Source organism: Anomaloglossus baeobatrachus, chromosome 4 (assembly GCF_048569485.1).
Source record: "Anomaloglossus baeobatrachus isolate aAnoBae1 chromosome 4, aAnoBae1.hap1, whole genome shotgun sequence".
Classification (NCBI taxonomy): Eukaryota; Metazoa; Chordata; class Amphibia; order Anura; family Aromobatidae; genus Anomaloglossus; species Anomaloglossus baeobatrachus.
In genome coordinates this window covers 309,145,123-309,157,191 of record NC_134356.1, presented here as the reverse complement: position 1 = coordinate 309,157,191, position 12,069 = coordinate 309,145,123, and the positions used below count along the sequence as shown (strand labels likewise).

The 12,069-nt window shown below is 45.4% G+C and overlaps 1 protein-coding gene across 1 annotated transcript in view; it reads right to left on the bottom strand.

The window, feature by feature from the left end:
• TWF1 (twinfilin actin binding protein 1) overlaps positions 1–12,069 on the bottom strand; it is a 74,589-nt gene that overhangs the window by 37,970 nt on the left and 24,550 nt on the right. The gene's annotated exons all lie outside the window — the stretch shown is intronic.

Sequence of the window (12,069 nt, the reverse complement as noted above, 5' to 3'; positions counted from 1 at the left end):
CTCTCTCTCTCTCTCCCCTTCCTCTCTCTCTCTCTCTCTCCCCTTCCTCTCTCTCTCTCTCTCTCTCTCCCCTTCCTCTCTCTCTCTCTCTCCCCTTCCTCTCTCTCTCTCTCCCCCCTTCCTCTCTCTCTCCCCCCTTCCTCTCTCTCTCCCCTTCCTCTCTCTCTCTCTCCCCTTCCTCTCTCTCTCTCTCTCCTTCCTCTCTCTCTCTCTCCCCTTCCTCTCTCTCTCTCTCCCCTTCCTCTCTCTCTCTCTCCCCTTCCTCTCTCTCTCTCTCCCCTTCCTCTCTCTCTCTCTCCCCTTCCTCTCTCTCTCTCCCCTTCCTCTCTCTCCCCTTCCTCTCTCTCTCTCTCTCCCCTTCCTCTCTCTCTCTCCCCTTCCTCTCTCTCTCTCCCCTTCCTCTCTCTCTCTCCCCTTCCTCTCTCTCTCTCCCTTCCTCTCTCTCCCTCCCCTTCCTCTCTCTCCCTCTCCTTCCTCTCTCTCCCTCTCCTTCCTCTCTCTCCCTCCCCTTCCTCTCTCTCCCTCCTTTCTCTCTCTCTCCTCTCTCTCTCCCCCTCCTCTCTCTCTCTCCCCCTCCTCTCTCTCTCTCCCCCTCCTCTCTCTCTCTCTCTCTCCTCTCTCTCTCCCGTGCCTGAGAGCTGCGGGCACCAAGATAACCAAGATAAATATTGGGTACCCAAGCAAAGCGCTTCTCTTAGTTACTAGATGTTTACATGTTCAGGGAGCAGGCAGCCCGGCTCCTAGCAGCTGCAGATGCTCGTAACCAAGGTAAATATCGGGTATCCAAACAAGTTACCCAATGTTTACCTTGGTTACGAGCCTCTGCAGCTGTCAGAAGCCGGCTCCCAGTCTATCACGTTCAGTTCCACTGACTCCCGATCACATGACTCCAATGCCCGCCCATAAACTTAAAGTGACAGGATCCTGCAAAATAACACATGCATTTGCATGCGTTTTTTGCTGTAAAAGCAGGATCCGCTTTTACAGCAAAAAAAAACGTTCATGACGCATGTTAAAAAAAACGTAGTGTGAAAGCATCCTAAGCCACCAGCAAAGATGTCTGTCAGCAACTTTCTTATAGAAAATACAGGAGCACTCCTGTGGATGGGAGACAAGGTCGAGAACGCTGTCCGCCGAATAAATAGCTAATGCGCTATTTGTCCAACAGCAATCTAATATGTATGGTTGCCTTCAGCCAGTCGAGTTATTAACAATACATTTTTGTTTACACCTTGTTACTTTGGTGACCGACCACCACTGTCATCTTGCAGTGATTGCCAAACATCCAGTGATTACAAGCTCTTTTCTATTGAGCTTGTAAGAACTACTTGAAGCTGGCTGGGATAGCTGAAGCTCTGTTTACAAGCTAAACAACTGTGGTCAGTCTTCTAGGCAACAAGCTATAAACAAAAGACGTTTGACTCATCAAGAACAGGTAAACAAATTGCAAAAGTGCTTGTTTTTGCAAGCACTAGCCAACAATACCCATCTATGAAGCTGGGAATAACCCTTTAACTTTAATTGTTTGCATTTTCATTTTTTTCTCCTTTTCTTTATCAATATAGCCATATTACAGTTTTATTTTTGTAGGCGTTACAGTCTAATGATACCATTTATTTTGCCGTATAATGAACTAAAAAACGGGAAACCCCAAGTAAGGTGAAAGTAAAAAAAATTCCGCCAATGTTTTTGTGTTTCTTTTTTATGCTGCATAAATGAAGTGACAATAGTATTCTAAAGGTCAGTAACATTCTGGCGATACCGAATGGTTTGTCTTTTTACGGTCTTAAAAATACATTTCTAAACGTCGGAAAAAATAAAACCAAACAAAATTGATTTTTGTTACCACTTTTCTGTTCATTTTCCAAGTCATTATAAAAATGTGACCATGACCTTGAAGCCTACGCTTAATCTCATAATAGAAGGACACTTCCTCTGTACGGATCACTTTTCAGTATTCATAGCACAGGAAACATTACAATGAAAAGTAACACCTCTCTCAGGCTGGGTGTACACCGCCATTGTTCTGCTCCATCACAGCTATGCCAGAACCGTCACTAATATGAAGCAAGGTATCTGTAGTTACACTACATTCTACCCTATTCTTCCTGTCAAGTAAGACTGAAAATAGGAAAAAACGTTAAAGGGAACCGGTCAGGTCCAATATGCAGTGAGAACCACGAGCACTTCTGGGTGCGTATTTCTAATCTCTGCCTAACTGTCCCTGTATACACTAGCATAGAAAAAGGGATCTTTAGAAGAGGTATTTCTAAAGATCTTATATCGTATGGTAATGAGGGCAGGGACTAGTCACAAGGGCATTACTTTCTCCGACTAGTCCACCCTCTTAGTATGGTAGCACGCTCACAGGAGTGTACTAACATGCTAGTCAATGCAGCATCACCAACGGTGACAGACGTACCCGTTACCACTGTTTAGCAGTCCGCGGCACTTTCGATCATGTGCAGTATGAAGCCCGGTGTACCATACTAAGAGGGGCGGACTACTAGTCGGGGGAAGTAACGCCCTTGCGACTAGTCCCCGTGCTCATTAGCATATCATAGGATGTTTAGAAATACTTTTTGTAAAGATCTCTTTATCTATGCTAGTGTATACAGAGACGGTTAGGCAGGGATTAGCAATATACACCCAGAACTGCTCGTGGTTCTCACTGCATATTGCACCTGACAGGTTCCCTTTAACCTCCTTACTAGAGTTGAGCGGGATGGCAATAATCCGGGGCCGGCAGGTCGTTAACAGACTTAAAAGTCCGATCTGCTCCGGAATCCGGTGCCCATATAAGTCAATGGGGACCGGAATCCGGAGGTTAAAAACGTTTGTGGAGGGGCTAGGGGGCTGGGAGCGAGTGCGGCATACTCACCGAGGCGCTGTCATGGCGGCACACTCCTTCACGGTCACGCTGTAACCTTCCGTAGCCGACAATTCAATATTCATTGTTTTCCCCGCCCACCGGCTCGCGTTGGTTGCAGCTAGACACGCCCCCACCCTGAGTGTCAGCGTGTCAGCTAACTGCAACCAATCACAGGCGCCGGGACGGCCGGTGGGAGGGGAAAGCAGTGCACTGTCGGTCAGTTCACGGTGGTAAACACTCGGCAGCACAGGTATAGCGCTCGGCTGCAGCACCAGCTGTCGCGTTGTATCTGTGCTGTGTACACAGTGCCCAGAGTCACACGTGCGAGGCTTTGCCGGTTGCTGCCATGGCAGACCCGCGTGAACCCCTCGCATGTGTGATTCCGGTGAATGTATATAATAAAAAAAAAAAAAAAAAAAAAAAAAACCCACACACCACGTGCGGTTCCCCCTATTTCATCCCCAGCCAAGATAACACCGGCCGGGGGCTGGTATATCCTCAGCCCGCAGTCGTCCGGTATGTCGCATCTGTTACATGCGACCATACCGGTGTGCGCTACTGGCTCTTCCCGCTGGCGTGATGCGATGCCAGTCAGGGTAATAGCAGGGGTTAGGAGGGGCACATAGCTGCTGCTAAACCCTAGGTTTGTGTGATGGCACAGGCGTCTGTCAGATACCTGCATCACACAAACCTGTAAGTGACAGTAAATAAACAAGACACAGAGAAAAATCCTTTATTTGGAATAAAATACAAGCACCCCTGCTTCTCCACTTTATTAACCCCAAAATCCTGCAGTTCCGACATAATCCACACGACGTCCCACGCCGCTTCAGCTCTGCTACATCTGAATATCACAGAGAGCGGCACGACCGACCGCTCTCTGTGAGCTCCAGAGAATGAATGAGCTGCGCATTGAGCGGTGACGTCACTCAGGTCATTTGCGGTCACAGCTGGAGGTTCCCACGGTCCTTCATCTGCAATCGCAGGTAACCTGACCTCAGGTGGAGTTCACTGAGTTCACAGACCTGCATCTCCTAGCAGAAAAATCGCAGTGTTTTTGGCTAAGATGCAGATTTTGTTCTGAAATTTTTATACCAAATTCCTGCATCTAATCTATAATCTACACCTCCTTCCAAAACAAACGCGGTGTTTTGACGCAATTTTTTGCCGCGGTTATTTTTCCGCGCTTGCCGCAGTTTTTTGCCAGGAGGTGCACATTTGGTGCTGAAATCGTCTGCACCAGCTTTCAGCACCAAATTTCTGCCTGTAGCAAATTTTTTTTTTATTTTTTTTATTTTTGGGGGCCAAGGGATGCAAATTTGATGCTGAGATTTTTACACCATATTCCTGCAACCAATCTAGACCTCCTGGCAAAAAAATGCGGTGTTTTGACGCAATTTTTTTTGCCGCGGTTATTTTTCTGCGATTTTTTGCCAGGAGGTGTAGATTGGGTGCCGGAATATGGTGTAAAATTGTAATAATCACACAATTTACATCCCTTGGTCCAAAAATTAAAAAGAAACAAACATTTAGACGCTGTTTTTGTGCGGTCTTGTGCCAGGAGGTGCAAATTTGGTGCAGGATGTGATGCCATGGACTCTCATGGGTTAAAGTTTCTTAACATTCAGCCAGACTATTGTTCTTATGTGTGCTAAGTCATGTTTGCTTAGCTATTGCTCTCCAGACTTTTCCAGTAACCATTGTATTGTAGTTGTGTATTGATAATGTAATTACCTTAGTAGCCATTGTCTAGTCGGTGACTTGCCGACTCCATGTAGATATACTGAGTCTTTCTATGCACATCATTTAAATGAACATTATCCATTCAGATTGAAATTCATCCAATGGGAGAAGCAATCTTGTCCAACCAATTGATGAGGACGCAGTGTATCCTAAGGGAAGGTTATGGCTATAAAAGGGACTTCTTTAAGCCAGCAGGGTTGATGAAGGTTGATGGATCCAGTCTAAGCTCTTAGGAGCTGACTAGAGGATCAGGATATCTTATGGCTTCAATCTAGGGACTCCGGATCCGGTTGGAGACCATATACACAGCCTAGAGATTTCGACTCCGGCTGCCAGGATTGTAACATCATACCAGGACTACCTAAGGAGGACACTCAGGTTGGGACAGTTCAGTCACCTGTTACAGACTTTGCAGACCTCACACAGCTTCCTAAATCTGGCGTTATTCCTTTCTCGGTGGGTGCCCGCCAAAAGCGGGGTGCTGCTGCACTGGAGTAAGCGGCCCTGGAAGCTCTGAGGCATGGACATTCTAAATCCCTGGTGAGCCAGCGGAAGGGTGAGACTCTGTTGCCTGTTACATTTGTGTGTTTTGCTGGTTATGTGTTATGTGCCGTTAATTGTTTGGGGATCCAATAAAGTCTAATTATTGTGGTTCCCCCACCCTGTGTTGTCTGAGTAGTGTTACGCCCACGGTTAAGGAGGCCGGCGTTCAGTTGGGATGAGCCCTGAGCCACGCTGTCTTTCTAAAGGCGGCGGGTTTTAGTGGACGAGAGCACCCACTGAGCCCTGTGTCTCCACACAGGATTTTGGTGTATTACTTCAACAAATTTGCATCTCCTGCCAGAAAACGGTAATGAAATGGTTTTCATACTGCTGGTTTTTGGCTGTTTTTTTGCCAGGAGATGCAGATGTGGGATAAAATTGCACACACATGCACGCTCCTGTCAGAAGTGTGCAGCTGTGCCGGTGATGTGCTGTCAGACTCGTGCGGGTCTGACATCACCCGGCACAGCCTGCTGCTGTCTGAACATGAGCGTGCATGTACCTAGAGAAACACATGCACGCTCCTGTCAGAAGTGTGCGGCTGTGCTGCAATGTCAGACTCGTGGGAGTCCCTCGCAAGTGTGACTGCTGCCTAAGATGCGTTTTGTTTTTTTTTTTAATTTAAATTAATTAAAAAAAAAAAAACAGACGTGCGGTTACCCCCAATTTTCATTCCCAGCCATGATAACGCTGGCCGGGGGCTGGTATATCCTCAGCCCGCAGCCGTCCGGTATAGCCGCATCTGTTAGATGTGACCATTCCGGGGCGATATCGGCTCATCTTGATTGCCCTGGTGCGGTGGCAATCAAGGTAATAGCAGGGGTTAATAACAGCACATGGCTGCTATTAATCCCAGGTTTGTGATCGCACGGGCGTCTGTGAGATACCTGCATCACAAACCTGTAAATTACAGTAAATAAACAAGACACAGAGAAATCCTTTATTTAAAATGATGTACAAACGCAGCCTCCTCCTTCCCCACTTTATTATCCCAACATAGCCCTGCAGCTCTCGACATAATCCATACGAGATCTAGCGAAGACACATACAGCTCTGCTACATGTCAGATTGAGCAGCCATAGAGCACGGCTGCCCGCTCTGAGTGCAGTGTAGTACTGACCGCGATAAGCGATGACTGCACGGCAGACACTGTCACAGGCTGGGGGGCGCGTCAGCCAGGAACCAATCACAGCTGAGAGGACGGCCGGTGGGCGGGGAAAGCACGGAAAGCTGTGTGACAGCACAGGAAGTGAAAGCGCTACCCGGAAGCAGTGTGCCGCCATGACAGAGCCCGGTAAGTATGAAACGCTCATTTATATATTGGTTTTTTTTTTTCATTTTTTATTAATTGCCGGATCCGGATCGTGCAGCCGGAATCCCGGGCCCAGATTGGGCCCGGGAATAGTGCTGAAACCGTGTGGATCCGGACATTTACAGCCCGGGCCCGCTCAGAAAACACAATATACAACACTGACAACCGGTCACAGCTAACCTCCTCCCTCACTTTTCACAATGATCTCCACTCAGAACACACAGCATGCCTAGAAGACTGTATAGAAGTCAATATGTCATATCCACACTATAAAACTATGAAGACTTTTATTTATTTATTTATTTTTTTTTTAAATCAATTTTTTTATTGAACGTAAAACACTTGGTACAAAGAAAACAATAATATGACTTTTTTAGGAGTTTTTGGAGTGGATAATCTCACAAATCCTCCTTAAAAAAAACCCTTCCAATTGATTTCTATGGGAAATTAATTTTGCTGTTCATACAAATTTGAGATTTTTTTTTTTCCTGGAGAGATTTTGAAAAACACCTGGTGGAAAAAATGTACCCACAAGAGATTTTAGAAAAGTGCCCAAAATGTCTTTTAGGAAGACTCCACAGGGAAACTTCCTGAAAAAGTGATGCGAAACCACGGAAAAAAAAAATCTACATATACACCAATGTAAAAATTATATTGCTGTTCACATATTCTGTCTTTGACACTTCATTTTATGGTTTCAGGGTTTAAAAACCATTAAGAGACGTAGCATGGCCATCCTTGAAGCAGTATGGTTATTCGTCAACAGCTTCCTTGAGGAAGTCTCTTGCCATCATAATGGAAAGTGCACAGAAAAGATGTCGCAAAAAACTATGGCAAAGCCGCCGGTGAAGCAGCTTCAAGAAACACTGCAGGCATATACTAAAGTGGCTTCACCTAGAAAGACTTCAGATGGGAGAAAAAAAAAACCAAAAAACATTGCGTGTACATACCATCAACATCACTTCAGGAAACCCTTTATGAATGAAAAAAATGGCCTTTAAAAACTTTGCAAAAAAGGAGCATTTCCTAAACCAATTACCACTTGGAAAAAAATTGTGGTCTCAAAAAAACTTTCTAAGTTCCTGTGGCTGCACAGCAGCGCAGCACGGCTGCACAGCACAGCACCAGCTATAGCATAGAGAGCTGTAACCATAGTTCTGCACACTACGCCTAGTGCACAGCTGTGCAAAGTGTACATATGTATTTATAAGGGTAAGGCTAAAGTATGTGGGCTATAGTGACGTATACTAACTGTAAAAATAGAGAACAGTACAGGTACAGTGGACGGACAGCTGCCTGTGTTATCATAGTGACTTATCTACAACATGAAGATAACAGCTACAACTGTAAAGGTCCAGTCACACTAAGCAACTTACCAGCGATCCCAACAACGATAGGGATCGCTGGTAAGTTGCTAGGAGGTTGCTGCTGAGATGTCACACTGCGACGCTCCAGCGATCCCACCAGCAACCTGACCTGGCAGGGAACGCTGGAGCGTCGCTACACAAGTTGCTGGTGAGCTCACCAGCAACCAGTGACCAGCCCCCAGTCTCCTAGTTACAGCACACATCAGGTTAATTAACCCGATGTGTGCTGCAGCTAAATGTGCACAGAGCAGGGAGCAGCGCACAATGCTTAGCGCTGGCTCCTGCTCTCCTAGTTACAGCACACATCGGGTTAATTACCTGATGTGTGCTGCAGCTACATGTGCACAGAGCAGGAGCCGGCACTGACAGTGAGAGCGGAGGAGGCTGGTATCAAAGGTAAATATCGGGTAACCAAGGACAGGGCTTCTTGGTTACCCGATGTTTACATTGGTTACCAGCCTCAGCAGAAGCTGGCTCCTGCTGCCTGCACATTAGTTATTGCTGTCTCGCTGTCACACACAGCGATCTGTGCTTCACAGCAGGACAGCAACAACTAAAAAATGGCCCAGGACATTCAGCAACAACCAACGACCTCACAGCAGGGGCCAGGTTGTTGCTGGATGTCACACACAGCGACATCGCTAGCAACGTCACAAAAGTTGTTCGTTACCAGCGATGTTGCTAGCGATGTTGCTTAGTGTGACGGGGCCTTAATATAACGCCATTACACAAGTATGCTCGGCACTGCAGAAGATATTAGAAGTGACCGCTCTACAAACGGCTGGCAAATCATGAACATACGATAATATACTCATAGCCAGGTGCAATAGAGTAACACCGGTACAAAGTCCTCAACTGATTTCCTATGTGTAGAAGCATGCCAACTGATGGCAAGTCAGGTGAAACTGCTTAACCCTTTGTCTGAGCTCCTCCAATACACAATGTTTAGCTTAGGGTACTTTCACACTTGCGTTGTTTCCCTTCAGTTGCAATCCGCCGTTTTGGAAAACAGCGGAATCCGTTAACGGATTCCGCTGTTTCCCATAGACTTGTATGGATGACGGATTGTGCCAAAAGTACCTGCGTTGCTTCCGCTGGCTGACGCTGCGTTGCTTCCGCCGAGCAGAAGGAACGCAGCATGTAACGTTAATTGCTTGCGTTAAAATGACGCAGAGCAGTGAATTCCTTTACATCCGTCAATAGTTATAATGGATCCCTATGGTGGCGGATTCCGTTGCAAAGTGCTTTACAATGGAATCCGCCACTGGATTCCGCTAATTTCTACTGAGCATGCCCAGAATGAAAAAAATGGAAAAAAAAAAAAAAAAAACAAAAAAAAAACGGAGCCGACACATTCCGTTAGACGGACGCCAAACGGATGCAACTGGCCTGTTATTTCACAGGAATCAGCTAATGGATTCCTGTAAAATAACGGACCCGCTGCATCCGTTGACAACACAAAAATAATGGATGTGTCAAAACGACGCAGCAACGGACCCAGCGGATTCAACCCAACGCAAGTGTGAAACTAGCTTTAGCTGTCATGCACCACTTAGGGCAGTCAGTTTACCCAAATACATGTGTCTATACAAACAATAAGATGCAGTATGCTCTGTTTAGCATAGTGTTTGGACTAGTGCAAATCTAGCCATCACATTGGTAAACTAGCTATAGTCTACTCAGTCTCTACCAACATGGCAACCAGACTTGTCATAAAGGTAATATCAACAGGACTTACAGAAAAATGTGTTCCTGGTTCTCACTCCCAACTAACAGAAAGCCATGTATGCTGCGGTGCTCTTCCCACTTTACACACCTAGGGGTACTTTGCACACAGAGATAAATCTGCGGCAGATCTGTGGTTGCAGTGAAATTGTGGACAATCAGTGCCAGGTTTGTGGCTGTGTACAAATGGAATAATATGTCCACAATTTCACTGCAACCACAGATCTGCCAAAGATTTATCTGTGTGTGCAAAGTAGCCCTTAGGCTAAGTTCACACAGGGCATCTTTTGGTGCATTTTTGAGGTCACAAAGATGCACCTGAATGCATGCATTTCCTTCTCCCAGCAAAGTCTATTTTGCTGTCCACACTGGGCATCTTTTTTTGTCCGCATCTTGGCTGAGTTTTTGAAGATGCAGCTTGTCAATTATTTTTGCGTCTTTCCAGCGTTTTTGAGGCCTCCAGTCAATAGATTTGACTTCAAAAATGTATTGGGCAAAATGAGGTAAAAACGTATGCATTTTTTTTAATGCGTTTTCTGCCATGGGTGCATATTTTGGGGGCCAAAAACACTGCATCTTAAGATGCACTATGTGAACATAGCCTTAGCATCTTTTTCCACAGTACCCTATATGTGGTGGAAAACTACTGTATGAGTGTACGGCAGGGCTTGGAAGGGAAGGAGCGCTATTTTGGCTGAAACAGTTTGTGAATGCCATGCCCCATTTGAAGATCCCATAAAATGCCAGAAAAAGCAGAAACCCCCACAAGTGACCCCCATACTGGGAACTAAACCTTACAAGGAATTAATTTAGTGGTATAGTGAGCAATTTTAACCTTCAGGTGATTAACAGAATTGTATAACATTGGGTTGTGAATATAACAAAATTACCATTTTTTTTCCACTGAAATGTTGTTTTGGCCCCAAAGTTTTTATTTTCAAAAAGTGTAATAGGAGAAAATACACCACACAATTTGTTGCACAATTTACTACTTTTGAGGCACAATACAAAAGTTAAAAGGGGTGGTTCAACCCTTTTCATTATTGGCCACAATATTATGTTGAGAAACAATGTTTCTCTCTCAAATACCTTGTGTTGTCAATAGTGCCTGTGAACAGCGCTATTTTGGTCCACTCACCTCCATCGTGTGATCCTCAGGCTCTGTAACCTCTGGGATCCGGTGATGTCACATCAACTGAGACCAGTCGCAATCTCCGTGAGTGACTAGGCTATGGGCGGCGTTTCACCACTCAGCACAGCATCTCCCGCCTCCTTCACTGCAGAGCGCACAAGCAGGAGGGATGCTGGGCTGTGACGAGCGGTGAAACTCTACCACAGCCCAGTGACTCTCGGAGACTGGGGCTGGCCGCAGTGATGTCATGTGAACAGGAAGTTGACGTGACATCATTGGATCCCCGAGGTCACACGATGGGGACGAGTGGTCCGCAACAGCGCCGCTCACAGGCATTATTGCCAACGCAAGGTATTTGACAGAAACATTGTTTCTCAAGGTTATATAGCTGTAGCAAATAATGAAAATGAGTGAACCACTTCTTTAAGAAGGGAAGGAGCACTATATTGGCCTTCAGATTTAGTTGGAATGGTTTGCGGGTGCCATGTCATATTGGCAGAGCCCCTGAGGTGCTATAAAAGCAGATATACCCCACAAGTGACCCTATTTTGCAATCTGTACCCCCTGATGAATTAATCTAGGGGTGCAGTGAGCATATTGACATCAAGGGTGTGTCACAAAATGTTATACAATTGGGTGGTTAATAAAAAACAATTACATTTCTAACACTAAAATCTTGTTTTAGCCCCTAATTTCTAATTTTCAGAAGGGGAATAAGTAAAAAAGGCCCAATAATGTGTTACACAGTTTCTCCTGAACATGTGAATATCCCACACGTGACTGTATAGTACTGTTTGGCCACATGGAAGGGATCGGGTGGGAAGGAACACCATTTGATTTTTGGAGCACAAATTTTCCTAGAATAGTTTGTGTCCCTAAGTGCCAGAACAGCAGAAAACCCACGCAAGAGACCCCATTTTGGAAATTACACCCTCTGGGAATTCATCTTCGAGTGTAGTGACGATTTTGTCTCTGTTAAATGCAGTAAATGTTGCAGAATTGAAAATTGCAAATAAATCTCTGTAGTGCTCTGTACATGCTGCAACATGCTAACCACTGAGACACCGTACTGCTCTACAATAATGTGTATGCATCAATACGCACACCCTTAGGGTTCGCCCACACTGGTGTATGGCATTAGATGCAAGAGAATCAGATACTACAGTCATATGAAAAAGTTTGGGCACCCCTATTAATGTTAACCTTTTTTTGTTTAGAATAATTTGGGTTTTGCAACAGCTATTTCAGTTTCATATATCTAATAACTGATAGACTGAGTAATATTTCTGGATTGAAATGAGGTTTATTGTACTAACAGAAAATGTGCAATCCGCATTTAAACAAAATTTGACCGGTGCAAAAGTATGGGCACCCT